Consider the following 13,150-nt stretch of genomic DNA (forward strand, 5'->3'; position numbering starts at 1 on the left):
GAGAGCAAAATAAGAAATTAACAAGAGAAACTAAGAAGATTAAGACAATAGAACACAAAAATATAAAGAGAATTGAAATCAAAACAAGAATTGAAAGAGAAATTTGAGAAAATTAAACCTAAACTACCCTAAATTCTAGAGAGAAGGGAGAGCTTCTCTCTCTAGAATTCTCCCTACAACATGATGAAAACTAAACTATGACTACTTGGTTCATTCCCCCCTCAATCCTTGGGTTCAATAGCATCAGAAATGAGTTGGATTGGGCCCAAATTGCTTCAGAAATCACCCCAGCGATTTCATTTTTACTGGGCCACGAGCAGCATCAGTGCGCACGCGTACATGGCGTGCGTGCCCCTATACGCAAATAAACATATGGCAAATTTTTTATCATTTCGAAGCCCCGGATGTTAGCTTTCCAAAGCAACTAAAACCGCCTCATTTGGACCTCTGTAGCTCACGTTATGGTCAATTGAGTGTGAAGAGGTCAGGCTTGATAGCTTTACGGTTCCTTCATTTCTTCATGAGTTCTCCCACTTTGCATGCTTTTCTCCTCACTTCTTCCATCCAATACTTGCCTTATGAACCTGAAATCACTCAACAAACATATCAAGGCATCGAATGGAATTAAAGTGAATTAAAATCACAAATTTTAAGGCCTAAAAAGCATGTTTTCACATTTAAGCACAAATCAAGGGAGAATTGCAAAACCATGCTATTTCATTGAATAAATGTGAGAAAAGTTGATAAAATCTCCCAAATTAAGCACAAGATAAACCATAAAATTGGGGTTTATCAGTTAGTTATTTTCTGTTTTAACACCAATGTTTAATTTTCCTTGTTAAATTAGTTGTTGCATTTACATGTTTGATTGCATGTTTGTTTGATTTTGTGCATGTTCTTCTACCACTACTTGGTTGGAGTAATAAGTTCTTTTTCAAGAACCTTTTTATAGCATTTCACTAATTTAAATTAAAAATTTTTAAACTTGTTTGAAGAATTCTGTTTTGGAACATGGGTTAGAGCTCGAACACACAAAACCCAGTAAGATTTTGAGCCTATTTGATTGGTTGCATTTTATCAACCAATATTTTATTTTTGGTGTGTGTTTTTCTCTCTATAATTGTGATATTTGTCTTGCTTAATTCTATATTTCCATTATTTGATGTATGCATGCACTTATATGATTGAGGCTTTGTTTCACCGAGCTTACATACCCATATGGCCGTACCCTTTTTAATTATCCTTTGCAAACCAATGTTGAGCCTTTTTAACCCCATTTATTCTTTACTTTAGCTTATCACTAACTCTAAGAGAAAAACAATAATGTCCTTATTTTGAATCCTTGGTTAGCTTAGACTAGTGAGAATGTTCATGATTTAAGTGTGGGAAAGTTGGGTTTGGAAACATTTGGTTTGAGAATTGGGTGTTGTATATTCTTGTGAAAATGTGCAAAACAATAGTTGAGCACATATTCTTGCATTCAATATCTTAATCGTATGCATTGAGAAAAAAAAGGGAGAAAAAGAAAAGAAAAAGAGCAAATAATAAAAGGGGACAAAATACCCCAAAGTAAACGGTGATAGCAATGCATATGTACTATACTCGAAATTAGGATGCATGAATATATGGAAAACATGGTTAATGGATAGTTAGGTTTTTTATTTTGATTACATGGATTGTCCTATGTTAGGTGGGAAGTTTGGGTTAATTAAGGATTCAGATTTTAGTCCACTTGACCAAACAAAATCCTACCTTGACCTTAACCCCATTACAGCCCTTAAAAGACCTCTTGATATGTGTATTTGTGCATCAAATTATTTGTTGATTGGTAGACGAAGAGCAAGCCTTAGAAAGCAAGGTTAGTAGAGAATTGAGAGAATCGAACCTTAAACACTTGAGTGATTAGAGTGTACACACTTCCGGTGAGGGATCAACACTCGATTCTTTGTTCCCAGCTTTCATGAGCTATTTTCTTCTGCAAGTCTACTTGTACTTTATTTTGAGATTTGAATTAGTGAAATCCAGTTTATATTTATTCTTGGATAATTTATTTACTTTTAAACCAAGTAGGAAAGAGCATTTTGCATTTAGTTGCATTCATATAAATAGGTTGCATTTCATAAGTTTTACCATTCCTCTTCACTCCTTTATAGCTTCTCTTGAGCTTAGCATGAGAACATGCTAATGTTTAAGTGTAGGGAGATTGATAAACCCCATTTTTAAGGTTTATCTTGTGCTTAATTTAATTGATTTTATCCATTATTCTCACACTTATTCATATAATTCGCATGTTTTACATTTTCCTTCCTAAGTTTGTACTATGATTGAAAACATGCTTCTTTGGCCTTAAATTTGCTAATTTTAATTTTCTCTTATTACCATTCGATGCCGTGATATGTTTGCTAAGTGTTTTCAAGGTTTATAGGGCAGGAATGGCTTAGAGGACGGAAAGGAAGCATGCAAAAGTGGAAGGAACGCAAGAAAATGATGTTTTGAGAAGCTGGTAGCGACGCGTATGAATGGGCGACGCATACGCATGACTAGAATTTTTGCCAAGCAACGTGTACACGTGATAGAGCGTCCCGTGCTACATTACACACAAGATGCTGAGGTCAATTTTTGGGCTCTTTTTGGCCCAGTTCCAAGCCCGAAAATACAGAATAGAGGCTGTAGAGTGGGGGAATCATTCATACTCACTTCATTCACATAATATTAGGTTTTAGATGTAGTTTTCTGGAGAGAGAGGCTCTCTCCTCTCTCTAGGTTTTAGGGTTTTTAGTATTAGTTCTTCTCAATTTCAGATTTCTATTATACTTTAATTTAGCTTTCTTCTACTTTTATTTGTACTAGCGGCTCAACAGGCACTAACGTGCCTGTTCAGCCACTTTTCTATTATTTTTACGAAATTAATTTTATTTTTTTGTTAATATATCATTCACTCTTTAAATTTATTAGATAAGTATGTTTTTATTTTAATGTTGACGTGACTTTATTTATATCATGTTTTATTAAAATTAAAATTACTATAAATCAAAATATAATTCAAAAAATAATGATAATAATATTATTCTGATTCAAAAAGAGTATATATAAACCAAAATACATATTAGTTATTTACAAAAGATAATTTTTACTTAAATGTCATAGATATTTATATTTGTCTTCATCTTTTTTAAGTTGTAGGCCAAAATATGAAGAGGTCTTTATTTTTTTTATAAATAGTGAAAAAGCAGACTAAATGAGAATGCTTATTTTTTTTGTTTTTAAATATCAAAATATAAGAATAATTAATAAACAAAATAGGAGAGTATAAAAATTGTGTATCTAGAAAAAATTCTTCGTAATTCATCATACATCTTCTTATCAATAAAAATTTTATATATATTGTTATAGATTATAGATACAGTTATAAAAATTTTTTCCATTATATATTGTTATAAATTATAGATACAGTTATAAAAATTTTATATTTGTATGATATTATATTAAAAAATTATTAAACTATTTAATAATAATTGAGATTATAATGATGTAAAGTACATTTAAGACAATATAATAATATCTATAATAATATTATTTAGGCCAATAATAAAAGATTTATTGAATCAAAATTTAAGGAAAAATAAATTATTATTAATTAAATAAATAAAAATATAAATATATAGGATTCCTACCCATATTTGAACCGTTTGGTATATTACTTGAACCAGCTCTGGTGTTATTGTGAGTATCTGTATATATAAAAAATTCATTATTAAGATGAAAATAATGTAATTTGATAATTTAAAGGTACACTCAAAAAATAAATTATACATAATTGGTACGTACTAAGAGTCCAGTAACATAGATATACTTGTGATATCTTGTAATGGTATTGTCATGTTAGTTGGTCCACTTGATGTATCGATTTGTTTTTCTCGTCTAATACTCTCTGGGTAACTTGCACGCCTTCTGTCAAGGTGTTGCTGCCTCTGTTCTTCACTCATATTTTGTCTTCGTTGTCTGGCATAGTCTTGCCAAGTTCGTCGACCACTTCCACGTGAATCTTCCATTGGTATGTTGTCAACTGTAATTAATCAAAGAAACATATAAAAATAATTTTACACATTTATTTAATGAAGAAAAATAAATTACAGTAGGTTTTACATTATATTTAGGCGAAGTGAGAAGAACGTAGAAAAAGATGGAGGAGAAATGAAGGAAATTTTTTCTATTATGGAGTAACCAGTGAAGTGAGAGAGATTAAGAGGAGAAATTGGTATCCTATTGTTATTATAGATGAAGATAAAGATTAAGTAGTGGGAATTCTGTAACTGATGCAGTATCGTGATGTGAGAGAAATTAATGGGAGAAGTTATATTGACGTGAACGTGAATGAAAATGAAGTGGTGGAATTCTCTAACTAGAAGTAAGTTATTAAAAAGGATAAAAATGGAAAAAAATATTGGACACTAAAATGGGTTTTCCCATTATATATTGTTGAGCAATGCTAGGGGACCAGCAACTTTTGTGATTGGTAGCCATCAAATAGCTATCAATGATGATTTAATGGTGTGAGATTGATGTGAGATTTCATCTAATGACTCACCTTTCTCTGCTGGTTACATGCTGGCTAAAATTCAATAAAATTGCTGGTTTCCTAGACTTTTCCTATATTGTTATAGAAATGTGCATATTTTTTGTGTTTTCTGTATGACAAATATAATACTTTATATAATTAAATATCAAATCCAGTACTCTAAATAATTAATTATTTAGAAAATTAGTATACGAATATTTTAAGAAACACTTGATAGGTGTGATTCTCTTGCATGCATTATATACCAATTAAATAACTAAGCCAATATGCCAAACAAATAATATTGTAAAAGGCAAAATTAATAAATTTTCTTGTAATATAATTTATTTATTTTAGTTTAATTTAAAAGTATTTATATACTCAAATTTTAAATACAATATTTTAAGTAATCAAGTATTTTAGAAAATAAAAAAAAATTATCCCATTAAAAGCAATTTAAAAAGAAAAATATTAAAAAATATTTATAAAATTTTTTCATCCCATCATTGAGTGATAGTTAAATACAGACATGTCAAAAAAATAAATAAAATGTACATATAAAATGTAAAGAAACTGTTTTTTTTTTTGTCAAATCAAATTAATGAGAGAAAAAGACATAACTCTATTTGTCTACAAAAAATTGGTAACAAATTAAAAAAATTAAAAATAGATTAAAAATATAGATTGAGTAAGTAAATTGAAAAAAAAATTTATAACCGCAGTGGAGGAAGGCAAAGGAGGAGGATGGAGGCAATTCAACTGAGAATATTAAAAAAAGGAGATGAAAAACATCAAAAGAAATAGATTATTTAAGAAAATTAAAGAAATGATAAAAAAATAGATTATTTAAGTGGAGGATTGAGAAAGAAGTTACGTGTGAATTTTTTTTGTAACTGGTAGTGAAATGCATAACTGTAAAGTTAGTTTTGGACTATGTTAGCACTTAGCAGGGTTAAAATAGGAAAGAAAATTGGACACCAAACTTGAGGTTTTCGCATTATATATTGTTATAGACTAGTACTTTAGTTTATCTATCTTCTCTTGTTGATTTATTTATTCTCCAATTTAATTTAGGAACTCTATATGTTAGATTCAATTTTCTATTTAATGCAATTTGAGGTTTTTCATATTTATTGCTACTTTCTTCGTTTGTTATTATTGATGTTTGCAATTGGTTGTTTAGATTTAATATTCCTTGCTAGTTTTCTATGCCTTTATGTTGTGCTTTCCATGTATTTGATAAAATACTTGGGAGGGTTTTAAGTTAGCTTTTTACGTTCTTGGCTTAGATTGAGTAATTAGAGACTCTTGAATTGTCAAAGTCTCTTGTTGGTTGGTAATTGAAAGTTGCTATTTGACTTAAACTTCACTAACTTTAATCCTTGATTAGGACTTGTGAATCCAAGTTGAACTATTCACTTGACTTACCTTCAATTGTTAGAGGTTAACTAAGCGAGGTTAACAAGTGACTATGATAATGGGGATAGGAATTCCAATTATCAATCCTTGCTAGGACTTTTCTTAATTATTAGTTTATTTCCTTGTCATTTATATTCCTTGTCCAACATTTAAAAACCCAAAAATATACTATCTCATAACCAATAGTAACATACTTCCATGCAATTCCTTGAGAGACGGCCTGAGGTTTAATAATTCGGTTAATTTTATTGGATTTGCTTAAGTGACAAACAAATTAAATTTGATTGAGGTTTAATTGTCGGTTTAGAACTATACTTACAACGTGCTTATTTTTGTGAAAATCTTTACCGACGATTTTTCCCCCATCATTGTGGAAGGTCAATCCTATGATTTTTTTAAACCAAATAGAGGTATCCATCAAGGTGACCCTCTATCCCCTTTTCATTTCTTATTATGTGGAGAAGGAATTTCCTTCTTGCTACACAAAGCAGAGCAAAATAGTCTCATTTGTGGAATTCAGATAAAAAGAAGATGCCCAACTATAAATCACTTGTTATTCACTGATGATTCCATTCTATTCGGTAAAGGCTCAGAAAATAGTTGTGCCTGTATTCTAGAATTATTGGAATCTTATGAGAGCTTCAGTGGGGAAAGAGTTAATCTTAATAAATTGGCCCTGTTTTTCAGTAATAACATTCTAGTGCCGATTAGAACCTCCCTAGCAGCCCAGCTGAATATTTTTCACATATGTGCACAGGATAAATATTTGGGTCTACCTTCCCTTGTCTACAGCTCTAAAAAAGTCACCTTCAACTCAATCAAAGATAAGATTCTTAAAAGGACACCACGTACAATAGAAAAAGTGCTTGTTATCTAATGGAGGAGATAGGTATTACTCCAAGCAGTTGGTAAAGCAATACCAATCCTATACCTTGTCGTGTTTTAAACGTCCAGACAGCTTGCTAAATGAAATTTATAGTATTCTAACCTAGTTCTGGTGGGGGCAGCAAGGTTTTGAAAGGCGAATGGCGTGGATTAGCTGGGATAAGATGACTAGACTTAAGAAAGAAGGCATGCTTAGTCTCAAAGATCTCAGGGCTTAAAACCTGGCTCTTTTAGGTAAATAGTGCTAAAAAATCATGACTCAACCTAACTCTCTTCTTTCTAGAATACTTAAAGGTAAATACTTCAAATTCAATTCTATCCTTATAGTAGAAATAAGAACCTTACCTTGGGGTTGGAAAAGTATTCTTGCAGGGAGGGGAGTTGTAGAGACAGACATTAGTTGAAAAATAAGTTTCGGTGATATCCGAATCTTCAGTGAGCCATGGTTCCCTCCTCCTTACCCCTTCACTGTCCCACCATCTGCAACATTACTACCAGATAGTTACCATCTGTTATGGGTGAAAGACTTGTTTTTGTCAAATAAACAGTGGAACCAAGCATTAATCTTAAATCTTTTTTCTCCAAAAATTGCTCAGTGAATCCTCTCTAAAACCCCAGAAAAAGGTGAAGGCACAATTCAATGGGTGACGAACAGAGCAAAAACATATGATGTTGCATCAGGGTACAAGATTGCTTTCCAATGTTACCATATTTTCATTGAATTTTGTTCGAACTCCATGCAATAGAGGCCAGTTTGGAGCTATTTATAGAAGCTGAAAATTCCTCACAAGGATTTGCTCTTTACATGGAAAATTCTCCATGGTAAGCTTCCTATTCTGCTTCTCATCCACCGGTGGTTCTCATCCACTTCGGCAACTTGTCCAATTTGCAGTCAACACTAGAATCACTGATGCACTATTTATTTTTCTGTGGAGACGCTAATCTAGTGTGGAAGAAGAGTCCTTTGGATTACCTCATTCCAGACCCTAGATGTTCCTTGTTCTTCGATTGGTGGAGGGATTCGGTGTTACAAACTGGACTTCAGGGAACAAGCTCTCATAGAGCTCGACTAGTTTTGATTATAACTTAGAATATTTGGAAAGAGAGGTATCGGTGAGTCTTTGAGCATGTCGAATGTAACATCCCGCATTTTTGAAAATCTAATTATAAATAAATTATGATTTTATCTTATTAAGTTTAAACTTTATAATTTCAGAAATTATTTTGTTAGAAATAATTAAATAGATTCGGAGATAGTTTTATTTCGAATCAATTAATATTTTTAAGTAATCTAAGTATAATGGAATATTTTGTATAATTTTAGTAATTGAAAAATAAAAAAAAAAGAAAAAGAATTGTATAATTTAATTTAAGTAACTATTATCCTGAAAAAAAAAGTTACGTTTTATTTTATTAATTTGATATCTTATTTTATAAATTAATTAATTAATAGTAATTAAATTAGTTTTATTAATATTTGGAGTTTAAGTTGATTAATATTCTTATGTAATTTTTATAATTGGTTATTTCAAATGCTTTGGAAATAAAATTTAGTAATAAAAGTATTATATAATTTAATTTAGGTAATTTCTAATATGAATGAATTATGGTTTATTTTATTAGTTTGAACTTTTAGAGATTAATTTATTAGGAATGATTAAATGGATTTTTATAAATACTTTAAGTTTAAGTAATTTTATTATAATTAGATATTTTGTAAATTGAAATTAAAGTTTCGGTGATAGAAAAATAATAAAAAGTTATATCATTTAATTTAACTAATTAGTATTGAGTTTAAACTGTATTTTATAAAAATGTGATTAATATGTTTATTTTATAATTTAAATTAAAAATAATTGTTTGAGCTCATTGATATGCTGATAAATAAAATCTTATACATTTTGAAAATAATTTTTATGAAGTAATTTTTATGGTATTATATTTGAATCTTAAATTATTATTCTATCTCAAATATTTTGTAAAGGTTGTTATATTAATCATATACATTATACCTTAACCTTAAATTCCTAATTAAAAGCCTAATTCTACCTTAAATTCACAAAACATACGCACAAACAGAATGGGAAAGAAAGGAAACAGGGGAGCTCGAGGGGGGAAAATAGAAAGGGAAAAGAAAGGAAGGGGAAAAAGGGAAGATGGGGGAAAATGGAGAACAGGAAGGGAGACAGAGGACGAGAGAGAAGAAGAGAGGGGGAGGAACAACGCTATGGAGCTTGGCGCCGCTGCTGAGCTGCTGTCGCAGAGAAGAAAGGGAGAGGCGAACGTGACCCACGGAGGAAAGGAAGGAGCTGCCGTCGAGCCACGCCCCTTTGCCTTGTTCGTGTATCTCCGTTGCTGTTCGCTGAGGGTGTGACGCGAAGAGAAGATGCTGACCCGCACCATCGTGCCTCGCTATCTTAGTCGAGCCTTCATCATTGTCGCTCCCTATTCCCGTTGCCATCAGGGTTTGCTGCTGCTGCCATTGAGAGTGACGCAGCAGAGGAGGAGTCGTTCCTCTTCCGCCGCCGTCGCCGGAGACCTTGGTTGCTGCTGTTCATATGGGTGAGTTCGTTGTTTCCTAGTTACCGGAGTCACTGTCTATGAATCTTTTGTTGCTTTAGAATGACCTTGTCCCTATCTTTAATGTTCCTGAGTACACTATAGTTGTTGGAATCGTTACAGCTGGAACTTGTCACCGGAGGAGAGAAGCGGCTGCACCATCCTCTTCGTTTTGACATTGAACCTCTATTCCTAACCCTGTAACGCTCTTGCTCTTGTTCTATTTGGTATTTTGTTTCTCTATTATGTTCTTATTTTAATTACGATAGCCAATATCTTTGTTTTAGTATTATGGTGTTATGCTGAAATTGCCAAAATTGCCGTTGCTGCAAGCGTAACCAGAATTGATGCTACTGCCACCGTCTCGGTTGCGTTGAAATCGCCGCTGCAGTTGCCAGTTTAGACTAAGCAGGGATTGTTGCGTTAAACTATGCGATTGCGACATCGAGGTAGGGGGTTTAAAACGATTTCAATTTAAGAATGCCTACAAGGTTTATTGAATAACTGCAAATAGATTTAATAGCTGTGAGTAATTGATTGATTATGTAATTATTGAATTGTGGCTGAAAATTGTGATTGGAATGGTTGAGATTGTGATTTGGAATTTGTTGATTTGTGATATTGATTGATTATGTGGATTGGGAATTGCTTGATGACTAATTGTTGAGAATTTCTGAATTTTAATGGGTTATGTTGGATTTGTTGCCGTTGAGTTGTTATTTGGTATATTGTAATGTTAATGAACTTGGTTGGTGGTTGATTTGGAATTGGTTTTGAAGGGTTTTGAAGGGTTGGATTTTGAATACTAAATAGATTGCTGAAAAACTGATTTTTGAAATTAAAAGGTGACTTTGGAAGTGAATCAGTTATTCAACGATAATCGAAATGATATAAGAGCAAAGGCTGAGTAAAGTATAATAAAAGTTGTTATTGGGACTCAATTTTGAGAAGTTTGAATTAATTATAGAACTAGTTATGATTTTTCAAAGTTAAAATGTAAAACTTGATTTTCTGCATTATTTTTAAAGGAAGCCGGAAACTTTGAAAAACTATAACTATTTCTGTGATTATCGGAATTGCGTGGGACCAAGTATGGATTGAGCTTGGGGATATAGGGAACTGGACTGCTGAATTTGAGACTTTTTCACTAAGCTTATGATTTATGGTGAATTCTTGAATCATGGATGTCAAAATTGGTTTTTCTGCAGAACGTTTAACGCAGCAGCAACTTGATTCCTCTATTGGAAATTCTGCAGTTTGAATTTTGAAATGGAACCAATTTTAGATAAAACTTTATTCCTATTATTTTAATTCCATAAAATTTCAGAACAATTGGACTTGTAGTTTTAAAGATATGAATTTTTGAAGGATGATGCATTATGCAGAAAAAGCCAGATTCCGTTTTCTTAAATTAGTAACTTTGGGAGTTTATAACTTTTGATCCTGGATAGATATTGAGATGCAACCAATTGGAGGTGAAAATTAAGTATGTTTAGTATATGTGATTTAAATTTCAGGATTTTCCAAGTTTTAATAAGTGAGTTATGGGACTTGGAAGAGGTTGTGTTCAATGATTTGTAAAACAGAATTCTGCAGAAAATTACCTAACTTCCAAGCTATTTAACTCCTTCATTAAAAATGGTATGACCCTGGAACCAATTGAGAAAGAAATTTGGATGAGTTATGTTTAACCACATTAATTTTGAAGGTAGTTGGATTTAATTTGGATTTTATATGAAATTTCAAATGTTGTATGGTGCTGCTGTCTTCTGGATTTAAAACACTGCAGAACAGTCACGGTTTTGCTTATATTCCCGAAGCTAGAGACAACGAAAAATTATGATTTTTGATTTAATAGAACATTTAATCCGAGACGATCGCATGGATTTAAAGTTTGCGTAATTCCGAATTCATTTGATATTTTAAAAACAAAATGGAAATCAGGCTGCCAAGTTGTGTTGGTAATTATTTTGGATATGGAATTTAAGAAATAGATTTTCCATTATCAAATATTTTTGAGAATATATTGTTGTGGCAAATGTTGAAAGAGGCTAATGAATTGTTGAGAAAGAAGGAACCCGTAAGGGTGGATAAGTCCTATTTTTAAAGGAGATTATGTCCAAATTTTTATAAAAATATAAGGACTTAATCAAAATAAATATTCAAGGCTTATTTAATAATAATAACTTCAATGATTCTTTTAAGAAAAGAATATTTAATTTATGAGATTGTTGGCAAGGGCGTGGGTCTAGTCCTGCTTGCTCAGTGCGTAAACCATTATGCAGGGATGGTGGTTTTGTCCCGCCTGCAGTGAGAACGGTGGTTTTATCCCGCTCACGTATTGGTAAATTGTTCAGCAAGGACGGTGGTGTGATCCCGCTTGCATATTATTTTATGTACCCAGTAAGGATGGTGGTTTAATCCCGCTTACTGTGGAGGCAAGGACGGTGGTTTAATCCCGCTTGCGTGTTCCGGACAAGGATGGTGGTTTAATTCCCGCTTGTCTATGGAACCTACGGATAAGGATGGTGGTCTAATCCCGCTTATCCGAGTCGGGTCTGGCAACATAATCGACGCGTTAGCTCATGGCCAGTAGGACAGGCATGCATCATATGCATCTATGTGACATTGTTTGGGTGTGTATATTGTAATTGATTTTCCTAAGTGAATAATTCTGTTTAACTGCTAGTTGCTATACTTGATGTAATTGCTCTTGATTGTGTTTGAACCTCATTACTTGTGTTTGTAACTGATTGGCTGGATTGTGGTGAATTGGGTGTTGATTGAGTTGTTTGGGCCTAAGGCCGTGACTGGTACGTTTGAGGTCTAGTTTTGTATAAAGTATCTGACTGATTCAGCATAGACTTAATGAACCTATGCTTGCAGCAGGATGATCATTTATACCGCGTAGGTAACTTCTTTTATGTTATGGTCTAGTAAGGTATGAAAAATCAAACTGGTTCAGCATAGACTTAATGAACCTATGACTGGGACAGGTTGGTCATTCATACAGTCTAGGAAACTTTTAAAAGTTTTACAAGAAAAATATGGATTTAGGATATTGAGTAATTAACTAATGCTTCTAAAGAAAGTTAGTTTCCTTTTAGATGTCTATGAATGCAGTTAACTATTTGCGCTTTATTCTTTACCTTCACGGCATTCTCGACCTCTACTGAGAACATGTGGTTTGGTTCTCACCCCCAAATTTTCCACCCTTTCAGCGACAGGTTTGAAGACGCAATTTGAAGCTGCGAGCGATCAGTAGGCTTTCTTTATGGTTTTAATTGCTTTCATAGAGTCCCCTCGCTATTGTCCTTTGAGATTTTATTTTACATAGATGGGTAGGTTTAGTATATTGTATTTGAGTTTTATTTGGTCTCTTTTGTATAAGAATTATTATCAATAATATTTATGTGATTATTATTATTTGTGAATGTTTGAATTATGACTTTAATGAAAAAAAAAATGAAAAAAAAACAATTTTCTGGCATTTTCTTAAAACTGAAACGCGAACTCGATACAAAGGCTTGATAATTAAGTAGTTAATACTAGAAAAGGTTACGTAATATTCTTTCTAGTAGAAATACTCTGACTTAAGCAAGGTATTTTGCTGGACGGGACGTTACATCGAAGAGCCTCCGGAGAAAGTGCTAGCAATATCGCTTAAGTTGAACCAAGAGGTATCTATTTTGCCTTATGTAATACCCTAAGATTTCTTTTGATATTTAT

At 32.3% G+C, this 13,150-nt stretch overlaps 1 long non-coding RNA gene across 2 annotated transcripts; it reads left to right on the plus strand.

The window, feature by feature from the left end:
• Positions 1-8,883: 8,883 nt before the first annotated feature.
• LOC112785072 (uncharacterized) lies at positions 8,884-12,855 on the plus strand. 2 transcript variants are annotated; one of them, XR_003194154.3, is made up of 4 exons: positions 8,884-9,424; positions 9,545-9,621; positions 9,709-9,870; positions 12,643-12,855. It is a non-coding gene; the product is annotated as an uncharacterized lncRNA (long non-coding RNA). The 2 variants fall into 2 exon arrangements; XR_003194153.3 differs by having other exon boundaries at positions 8,915-9,424; positions 9,527-9,621.
• Positions 12,856-13,150: the final 295 nt, after the last annotated feature.

Source organism: Arachis hypogaea, chromosome 20 (genome assembly GCF_003086295.3).
Source record: "Arachis hypogaea cultivar Tifrunner chromosome 20, arahy.Tifrunner.gnm2.J5K5, whole genome shotgun sequence".
In the NCBI taxonomy this organism is placed as follows: domain Eukaryota; kingdom Viridiplantae; phylum Streptophyta; class Magnoliopsida; order Fabales; family Fabaceae; genus Arachis; species Arachis hypogaea.